Here is a 10442-nt window from a genome sequence, read left to right on the forward strand (position 1 = left end):
ACTCCTGGGTTTAAGCAGTCCTCCCATCTTGGCCTCCCAAAGTACTGGAGTTACAGGTGTGAGCCACTGCGCCCAGCCAGTACCTGTCTCTTCAGCCTAAAACGTCTGCTCCATCAGGGCAGGATTTTGTGGTAAACATTTAGAACAATGCCTGAGACATAGCAATAGCTCAGAGGTTATTTGAAGCAATCTACACATTTCCTCTTTCCCATTTCCGGGCATGATGAAGGGGTAAATTAAGAACAGTCATCCAAATAATTCAAGTAAAAGACAATCTTGAGGCAGGGTGAGGTGGCTCACGCCTGTAATCCCAGCACTTTGGGAGGCTCAGGTGAGTGGATCACTTGAGGTCAGGAGTTTAAAACCAGCTTGGCCATCATAGTGAAACCCTGTCTCTACTGAAAATACAAAAAATTATCTGGGTATGGTGGTGTGTGCCTGTAATCCCTGCTACTCGGGAGGCTGAGGCAGGAGGATCGCTTGAACCCGGGAGGCAGAAGTTGCCGTGAGCCAAGATCGTGCCACTGCACTCCAGCCTGGGTGATGGAGCGAGAATGTATCTCGAAGAAAAGACAATCTTAAGTGGTTTGCCAATCCAGAAACCTCAGTTGTGTGGTTGCTACAGTTCTCCAGTTGCCTTGGCTGTGAGTGAGGACTTAGGCATCCAGAGAATACATCATGTATATAATAGTTGATGCCTCTCCAGTGCCCCAAACAATATTATCAGTATATCCTTTTTTTGTTTTGTTTTGTTTTTGAGACAGGGTCTTGCCCTGTTGCCCAGGCGGAGTGCAGTGGCATGATCTTGGCTCACTGCAACCTCCTGCTCCCAGGTTCAAGTGATTTTCCTGTCTCAGCCTCCCGAGTAGCTGGGATTACAGGTGTGCGCCACCACACTCGGTTCAATTTTCTATTTTTGTAGAGACGGGGTTTCTACAAAACCTGTCTGGCTATGTTGGCCAGGCCGGTCTGGAACTACTGACCTCAAGTGATTTGCCTGCCTTGGCCTCCCAAAGTACTAGGATTACAGGTGTGAGCCACTGCCCCCTGCCTCCAAACAATATATTCTTTATTCATTCAAATAATCAGGCAATTCCATTAAAACAATCAAAAAATGCATTGGGCCGGGTGTGGTGGCTCATACCTGTAATCCCAGCACTTTGGGAGGCCAAGGCAGATGGATCACTAGGTCAAGAGCTTGAGACCATCCTGGCCAACATGGCGAAACCCAGTCTCTACTAAAAATACAAAAATTAGCTGGGTGTGGTGGTGCGCGCGCCTGTAGTCCCAGCTACTCGGGGGGCTGAGTGAGGCAGGAGAATTGTTTGAACCCAGGAGGCGGAGGTTGCAGTGAGCTGGGATCCCACCACTGCACTCCAGCCTGGCGACAGAACGAGACTCCGTCTCAAAAAAAAAAAAAAAAAAAAAAAAAGCATTGATTTTTATATCAAAGTATCCTGAAGAAATGCTGAAACAAAAATTTTAAAGTATGTCTTTTTCTCTCCATTTCTCCTAACACACTTCAAAGTGTGGATGCTTAATAGAACTTTCTTGACTTGATCCCAGCCAAGGAAATTTAAAAAGTCAAAGCACTTGGTGTGTAGGATATAAGCTCCTTAGTGCCTGAAACCCAGTGAAGTCCTGCTCTCTGCTGTATCTTACACACCTGGCAGAATGCCTGGCATACAGTGGGTGTTGATGAATGAATCGTGTCTGTCTCAGCTACTGTTTTATAGATTGAACTTTAGGTACCATTTCAAATCTTGAAAAGTTCTGGGAGAAATTTCCCCTGCATTTACAATGTAGTGGTTGAATGGCTAACCATTTAATTTGAACCTTTAGGCGGCCACTTGTATGCGCAATTAAGTTTCCAACCACAGTTTGCTTGTTAATTACATATGGCCTGTGTAATTAACAATGTGTGTGAAATACACCAGGTTTTTGGTAATAGAAGAAACAACAAGGAAATATATATGTATATTTCAGAGAAATGAGCATTGAAGGAATTCTGGGAGTCAAAAACAAAAAAATCAAAGCAATTAGATAGTGTTTTCCCCTTCTTTACAGCCAAGGGCCTCTGATAGCAGGTGTAGGCTCTGGTAAAAAAAAGAAAAAAATTTTTTTTTTCTCAGGCCAATGCAGTCTGGCCAGCCTAATTTATTTACTCAGTGCATTGGTTAGCTTTTTTCAATTTTTCAAAATTTTTTTCTTTTTTTTTTTTTTTTTGAGACAGAGTCTCACTCTGTCACCAGGGCTGGAGTGCGGTGGCACAATCTCGGCTCACTGCAACCTCCGCCTCCCTAGTTCAAGCGATTCTCCTGCCTCAGTCTCCTGAGTAGCTGGGACTACAGGCGCTCACCACCACACCACCACCACGCCTGGCTAATTTTTGTATTTTTAGTAGAGACAGGGTTTCATCATGTTGGCCAGGATAGTCTCCATCTCTTGACCTTGTGATCCGCCTGCCTCGGCCTCCCAAAGTGCTGGGATTACAGGCGTGAACTAACGCGCCACGCTCTTTTTTTTTTTTTTTTTTTTTTTTTTTTTTTAAGCAACAGGATCTTGCTCTGTCCCTCAGCCTGGAGTGCAGTGGGCGGATCATAGCTCACTGTAACCTCCAACTCTTGGGATTAGGGATCCTCCCGCCTCATCCTCCAAATTAGCTGGGAATACAGGCATGCTTCATCAGGCCTGGCTTTTTTATTTTTTTGTAGAGACAGGGTCTCGCTATGTTGTCCAGGCTGGGCTTAACTCCTGGGCTCAAATGATCCTCCCACCTCAACATCCCAAACTGCTGGGATCACAGGCATGAGCCACCATGTCTGGCTGTATTGGTTAGCTTTTGCTGTGTAACAAACCACCCGAAAAGTTAATAGCTTAAAGCAACAACCATTTTTTATAGGCCATATTCTTCTTCCTTTTTTTTTTTTTTTTTTTTTTTGAGACAGGGTCTCACTCTGTTGCCCAGGCCAGAGTAGAGTGGTACGATCATGGCTCACTGCATCTTTGCCCTCCTGGGCCTAAGCCCCCCACCTTGGTCTACCAAGTAGCTGGGACCACGGGCATGTGCCATCATGCCAAGCTAATCTTTTTTATCTTTGTAGAGATGGAGTCTCACTATGTTGTTCAGGCTGGTCTTGAACTCCTGAGCTCCAGTAAGCCTCCCATCTTGGCCTCCCAAAATGCTGCAATTACAGGCATGAGCCACTGCACCTGGCATATTCTAGATTTAGCCAGATGGGTTGATCTCTACTGGGCTCTCTCATGTGTCTTTGGTCAGCAAGTCTAGGATTGCCTTGCTCCCGCATCCACTGATTGTCACAGATACAGATACTCAAGGGGTCCTTAGCTGGGACAGGTTGTCTCTGTTCTATGTGGTCACCCATCTTCTGCCTGGGTGATACAGGGTCTTGCTGTGTTGCCTCAGCTGGAGTGCAGTGGTGCCATCATGGCTCACTGTAGACTCAACCTCCCAGGCTCAGGAAAATCCCCCTGCCTTAGCCTGCTAAGTAGTTGGGACCACAGGCATGCAACTACCACACCCACTACTTTTTTATTGGTAGAGATGAGAGTCTCACTATGTTGCCCAGGATGGTCTCAACTACTGGCCTCAAGTAGATCCCACCTTGACCTCCCAAAGTGCTGGGATTGCAGCAGGTGTGAGCCACCACGCCTTCCATATATATTTTTTGAAGCTGTCTAATGTGACCAGAAGTACCTGGAATTGGATGCTCCTGATAGTTGTACTTTACTCACATTTCAAATTTAGCAATAGAGATTATAAAGAATTTTTATGTATACACACTTGTGCACACATACCCTACAGTCTCGGGAATGTAGATTAGACTCTTTTTTTTTTTTTTTTTTTCTTTTTTTGGAGATGGAGTTTCACTGTTAATTGCCCAGGCTGGAGTGCAATGGTGCGATCTTGGCTTACCTCAAGCTCCGCTTCCCGGGTTCAAGCAATTCTCCTGCCTCAGCCCCTCCTGAGCAGCTGGGATTACAGGCGTGTGCCACCACGCCCAATTAATTTTTGTATTTTTAGTAGAGATGGGGTTTCTCCATGTTGGTCAGGCTGGTCTCCAACTCCCGACCTCAAGTGATCCGCCCGCCTCGGCCTTCCCAAAGTGCTGGGATTACAGACATGAACCACCGCACCGGGCAGACTCTTGAAGTTTGTAGGGAAGAGAGGTGTCTCAGCTAACTTGAGGTATTAAGGGAATGGCATATGGCAATAATAATAACAATAACCATCATACCAATAGCTGGGTCAGGATTGCTGCCCAAGTGATCTCATGCAAATCCATTATCCTTCATGAGCCTTGCTTTTCACATCTTATTTTCCTGTAAGACGTTAGAGAACTACTTGAACACTGTTTGCACAAGCACACTTTAAACTTTAGTGTATTACACATACATTAGCAATTATTATGCCCAGAAAGCACTAGCTTTTTTTTGTAGTTGAACAATGTAAATCTATTTTCAGATCCAATAAAAAAGGATACATTAAAATTATTTTCTTCTATGGCCGGGGGCGGTGGCTCACATCTGTAATCCCAGTATTTTGGGAGGCCGAGGCGGGCGGATCACCAGGTCAGGAGTTCAAGACCAGCCTGGCCAACACAGTGAAACCCCATCTCTACTAAAAATACAAAAAATTAGCTGGTCATAGTGGTGAGCGCCTGTAGTGCCAGCCATTCGGGAAGCTGAGGCATGGTGGCCGGCGCCTGTAATCCCAGCTACTCGGGAGACTGAGGCAGGAGAATCGCTTGAACCCGGGATACAGAGGTTGCAGTGAGCCGAGATTGTGCCACTGCACACCAGCCCCTGTGACAGTGTGAAACTCCATCTCAAAAAAAAAAAAAACAAATTACTTTCTTCTGCAGTAGGGATTGTCCAGGCAGAACAGCAACAACAACAACAACAAAAGAAAACAAAATAATAAGTTTATGATTGAAAATCAAATACCTTACCCAATCTTAAATTCCAACTTTTATTTATTTTTATTTATTTATTTTATTTTATTTTATTTGTTGAGATAGAGTTCACTCTTATCGCCAAGGCTGGAGTGCAATGCAATGGTACAGTCTTGGCTCACTGCAACCTCTGCCTCCCGGGTTCAAGCGATTCTCCTGCCTCAGCCTCCCAAGTAGCTGGGATTACAGGAATGTGCCACCATGCCTGGCTAATTTTTGTATTTTTAGTAGAGACGGGGTTTCACTATGTTGGTCAGGCTGGTCTCAAATTCCTTATCTCAGGTTGATCCACCTGCATTGGCCTCCCAATTTCCAACCTTTTAAAATTCACATTATTTTGATGATGATCACTGTGTTTGAGTAAGGATTGTGGGATCCTTGCCTTTGTGGGCTGAATATTGTATTCACAACATTGGGCACAAAACTAAACACAGTGCCTGGCTTCTAATAGGTGCTTAAGATGTCGTTTTTTGGCCACGTGCAGTGGTGGCTCACGACTCTAATCGCAGCATTTTGGGAGGCTGGGGTGGACAGATCACTTGAGGTCAAGAGTTCGAGACCAGCCTGGCCAACATGGTGAAAACCCGTCTCTACTAAAAATACAAAAATTAGCTGGGCGTGGTGGCGTGTGCCTGTAATCCCAGCTACTCGGGAGGCTGAGGCAGGAGGATCGCTTAAACCCAGAAGGTGGAGTTTGCAGTGAGCTGAGATCATGCCACTGCACTCCAGCCTGGGGGACAGAGTGAGACCCTGTCTCAAAAAAAAAAGAAAGAAAGATGTAGGGGTTTTTTTTTAGTTTGTTTGTTTTTTTTTTTTTTAGTTTTTTTAAGGTGGCTTTCCGGCGAAAACCAGAAAGCCTGCGAGACAAATTCTAAAAGAGTTGTAACACTAAGATGTAGTTGTTGAACAATAAAATAAATGAATGAATAAATGAACGAACTTCTGCTGTGGGATGTTCTTTTTTTTTTTTTTTTTTTTTCTGTTGAGATGGAGTCTCCCTCTGTCGCCCAGGCTAGAGTGCAGTGGTGCAATCTCGGCTTACGGCAACCTCTGCCTCTCAGGTTTAAGCGATTCTCCTGCCTCAGCCTCCCAAGTAGCTGGGATTACAGGCGTGTGCCACCACGCTCGGCTAATTTTTGTATATTTAGTAGAGATGGGGTTTCACCATGTTGGCCACGCTGGTCTCAAACTCCTAACTTCAGGTGATCCGCCTGCCTCGGCTTCCCAAAGTGCTGAGATTACAGGCATGGGCCACCGTGCCCGGCCTTTGCTGTGGGATGTTCTAAGTGAATGGATAAACTTTATGTTGGAGAAAGCCCCGCCCACATTTATAGGGTTTATTTCCCTATTGCAGGTTGTTATAAACTTGTGCTCAGGAGTCCTTCATCTGAAGACTGAAGTCCAATCTAGTGCTGAGAACCACTCCCTTACCGAGAGCATTTAGCACAACATAGGCATAATAATAGCTGCCTAATAACCTTTTCCTTTCTGCCTGGCTCAGAGCTACCTTCATTAAAAGCTTTTCTGGGGGTTTCTGTTTGTTCCAAGACCCCCTCCCTTGTCTCTGTATGGGGGAGCTGTTCTCTTCTTTCTTCCTTCTTTCTTGGTTGTTAAACTTTTCGCTCCTTAAAACAAAGCAAAACAAAAAATGTTTTTCTGGCTTAGAGTTTGAGCTCTTGGGTCAGAGGATTTGGGTTTTAATCCCTGTCCTACTGTTTACTCTTACGTGACTTTGTGCAACTTTCTTTTTCTTTTTGGCTTGATTTTGTTGTTTTGTTTTCTTTTGAGACAGGGTCTTGCTCTGTTGCCCAGGCTGGAATGCAGTGGTGCCACCTGAGCTCGCTGCAACCTCTGCCTCTGGGTTTCAAGTGATCCTTCCACCTCAGCCTCTCAAGTATCTGGGATCACAGGTTCGTGCCAACACACATGGCTTTCTTTTTCTTTTTTCTTTTTTTTTTTTGAGACAGTCTCACTCTCACCCAGGCTGGAGTGCAATGGCACAATCTCAGCTCACCGCAACCTCTGCCTCCCGGGTTCAAGCGATTCTCCTGCCTCAGCCTCCTGAGTAGCTGGGATTATAGGCATGTGCCACCACGCCCGACTAATTTTGTATTTTTAGTAGAGATGGGGTTTCTCCATGTTGGTCAGGCTGATCTTGAACTCCTGACCTCAGGTGATCTGCTCACCTCGGCCTCCCAAAATACTGGGATATAGGCGTGAGCTACTGCGCCCCACCCTGCTTTCATTTTTTCATCTGTAAAATAAGAAAGGTAAGCCAGGCATTGTGGCTCATGCTTGTAATTCCAGCATTTTAGGAAGCCAAGATGGGAGGATCACTTGAGCCCAGGAGTTCAGGATCAGCCTGGGCAACATAAGGAGACTCCATCTCCACAAAAATAAAAACATTAGCCAGGTGTGATGGTACACGCCTGTGATCCCAGCTACTTGGGAGGCTGAGGTGGGAGGACTGCTTAAGCCTGGGAGGTTGGGGACTGAGGTGGGAGGACTGCTTAAGCCTGGGAGGTTGGGGCTGCAGTGAGCCATTATTATGCCACTCTGCTCTCGCCTGGGCGACAGAGCAAGACCCTGTCTATAAATAAATAAATAAATAAATAAATAAAGGAGCTAGCTGGCCGTGGTAGTGTGCGCCTGTCATCCCAGCTACTCAAGAGGTTTAGGTGGGAGGATTACTTGAGCCTGGGAGTTCAAGTCCAGCCTGGACAACATGGTGAGACCTCATCTCTTAAAAATTAAAAATCAACAACAACAAAAAAGAGGGAGGTAGTAGGACCTATTTCATGGAATTATTATAACTATAAGAATAGTTATGTTTGGCCAGGTGTGGCGGCTCATGCCTATAATCCCAGCACTTTAGGAGGCCGAGGTGCGCAGATCATAAGGTCAGGAGTTCGAGAGCAGCCTGGCCGATATGGTGAAACCCCATCTCTACTAAAAATACAAAAATTAGCTGGGCATGGTGGCGGGCGCCTGTCATCCCAGCTACTCGGAAGGCTGAGGCAGGAGCATTGCTTGAACCCGGGAGACGGAGGTTGTAGTGAGCTGAGATCGTGCCACTGTACTCCAGCCTGGGCGACAGAGTGAGACTCTATCTCAAAAAAAAAAAGAAAGAAAAAGAAAAAGAAAAAAGAAAATAAAACGTTATGTTTGGATAATATTTACTGAGTGCTTGTTATGGACTCTGAATGTGTCTCCTCAAAATTCATGTTAAAATCTAGTCCCCAATATGGTGGTGTTTGGAGGTGGGGCTTTTGGAAGGTAATAGGTTACGAGGGATGATCTCTCATGAAAGGGATTAGTGTCCCCTTAGAAGAAGAGGCCACAGAGTTAGCTAATCCTCTTTCCACCATGTAAGACTACAGGGAGAATTCAGCTGTGTACAACTGGTAAGACGGCCATCATCAGGGCCCAACCATACTGGTGCCCTGATCTTGGGAATTCCAGCTGTCAGAACTGAGAACTACATGTTATTTAAGCCACCCAATCTATGGTAATTTGTTATATGAGCCTGAACTAAGACAGTGCTTATTACATGTCAGACATTTTCTCATTCCTAATCATCACCGTAGAATCCATCAAGGTGGGTAAATTAAGTCATAAAAATATACCCCACCCAATGCAATAAAGCTCTTTGCGGGACTATATATACCTTTAAAAACATTTTCATCCTTTCTTTCTTTTTTTTTTGAGACAGAGTCTCACTCTGTCACCCAGGCTGGAGTACAGTGGCACCATGTTGGCTTCACTGCAACATTTGTCTCCTGGGTTCAAGCAATTCTTCTGCCTCAGCCTCCCGAGTAGCTGGAATTACAGGCGCCCACCACCACGCTTGGCTAATTTTTGTATTTTTAGTAGAGACAGGGTTTCACCATGTTGGCCAAGCTGGTCTCCAACTCCTGACCTCAGGTGATCCGCCCGCCTTGGCCTCCCAAAGTGCTGGGATTACAGGCATGAGCCGCTACACCCGGCCTCATCTTTTATGAATTGTCCCTTACACAAACATCACAAACAATTGTCCCTTACACAAACATCTTTGCAAACCACTGGTTTAGGAGATGGTGGAATAAAGTAATGGAAAAAATAGCTGTGGATTGTTAGGAAATAGTAGAATATTTTTAAAACAGGATAATAAAATATAGGTCTTTTTTTTTTTTTGAGACGGAGTCACAAGCTGGAGTGCAGTGGCGCGATCTCGGCTCACTGCAACCTCCGCCTCCAGGGTCCACGCCATTCTCCAGCCTCAGCCTCCCGAGTAGCTGGGACTACAGGCGCCCACCACCACGCCCGGCTAATTTTTTTGTATTTTTAGTAGAGACGGGGTTTCACTGTGTTAGCTAGGATGGTCTCGATCTCCTGACCTTGCGATCCGTCCGTCTCAGCCTCCCAAAGTGCTGGCATTACAGGCGCGAGCCACCCCGCCTGGCCAATATAGGTTTTTTTTTTAATTAAAAAAAAAAAAAAAACAAGGATGACTCACATTTTATCCTCTTGAAGAACTCAGTTGTTCTTTGAGGAGTGACTAGTTCCATGGTCAATAAATTCAGGAAATATAATCTCCCCTTGAAAATCTGCAACACGTGTTCATATGTAAAATGCACTAAGAAGTTCTGTAGGAAAGAAAACAGTTTGATTTTCTCTAACCCAGCGTGTCCTATGCTGATTTGACCACAGAAATTTTTGTTGTAGTGTATTCTACAACTTATTAACATTGTGGAATGTAATCTGGAAAACTCTAACATATTGCTGTGTCTACAAGAAACCCAAGCAAGCATGGTACACTCATCGGAATTAGAACGCAACTTCACATGAGATGTTGGTTAGAATCCAGGAGGCAAGGCAGGCAAATGACCAGCTCATTCATTTTTCTTTTTCTTTTTTTTTTTTTGACTTTTACTTTCTTCTTCTTCTTCTTTTTTTTTTTTTTTTGAGAGGAAGTCTCACTCTGTCACCCAGGCTAGAGTGCTACAGTGCAGTGGCACGATCTCGGCTCACTGCAACCTCCGCCTTCTGGGTTCAAGCGATTCTCCTGCCTCAGCCTCCCAAGTAGCTGGGACTACAGGTGCACGCCACCATGCCTGGCTAATTTTTGTATTTCTTTAGTAGAGGTGGGGTTTCACCATATTGGCCAGGCTAGTCTTGAACTCCTGACCTCATGATCCACCCACCTTGGCCTCCCAAAGTGCTGGGATTACAGGCGTGAGCCACCGCGCCCGGCCCTTCTTTTTTTTTTTGAGACGGAATCTCACACTGTCGCCCACGCTGGAGTGCAATGGCTTGATCTCGGCTCACTGCAGCCTCTGCCTCTGGAGTTCAAGCGATTCTCCTGCCTCAGCCTCCTGAGTAGCTGGGATTACAGGCATGCGCCGCCATGCCCAGCTAATTTTTGTATTTTTAGTAGAGACGTGATTTCACTATGTTGGTCAGGCTGGTCTGGAACTCCTGATCTCA

General features: G+C 45.4%; 1 non-coding gene across 1 annotated transcript; it reads right to left on the bottom strand.

Moving 5' to 3' along the window:
- Window positions 1–5805: 5805 nt before the first annotated feature.
- LOC129022169 (U7 small nuclear RNA) lies at window positions 5806–5867 on the bottom strand. The gene has a single exon (XR_008496257.1). It is a non-coding gene; the product is annotated as a U7 small nuclear RNA (small nuclear RNA).
- Between the last annotated feature and the right edge of the window lie 4575 nt (window positions 5868–10442).

Source organism: Pongo pygmaeus, chromosome 21 (genome assembly GCF_028885625.2).
Source record: "Pongo pygmaeus isolate AG05252 chromosome 21, NHGRI_mPonPyg2-v2.0_pri, whole genome shotgun sequence".
In the NCBI taxonomy this organism is placed as follows: domain Eukaryota; kingdom Metazoa; phylum Chordata; class Mammalia; order Primates; family Hominidae; genus Pongo; species Pongo pygmaeus.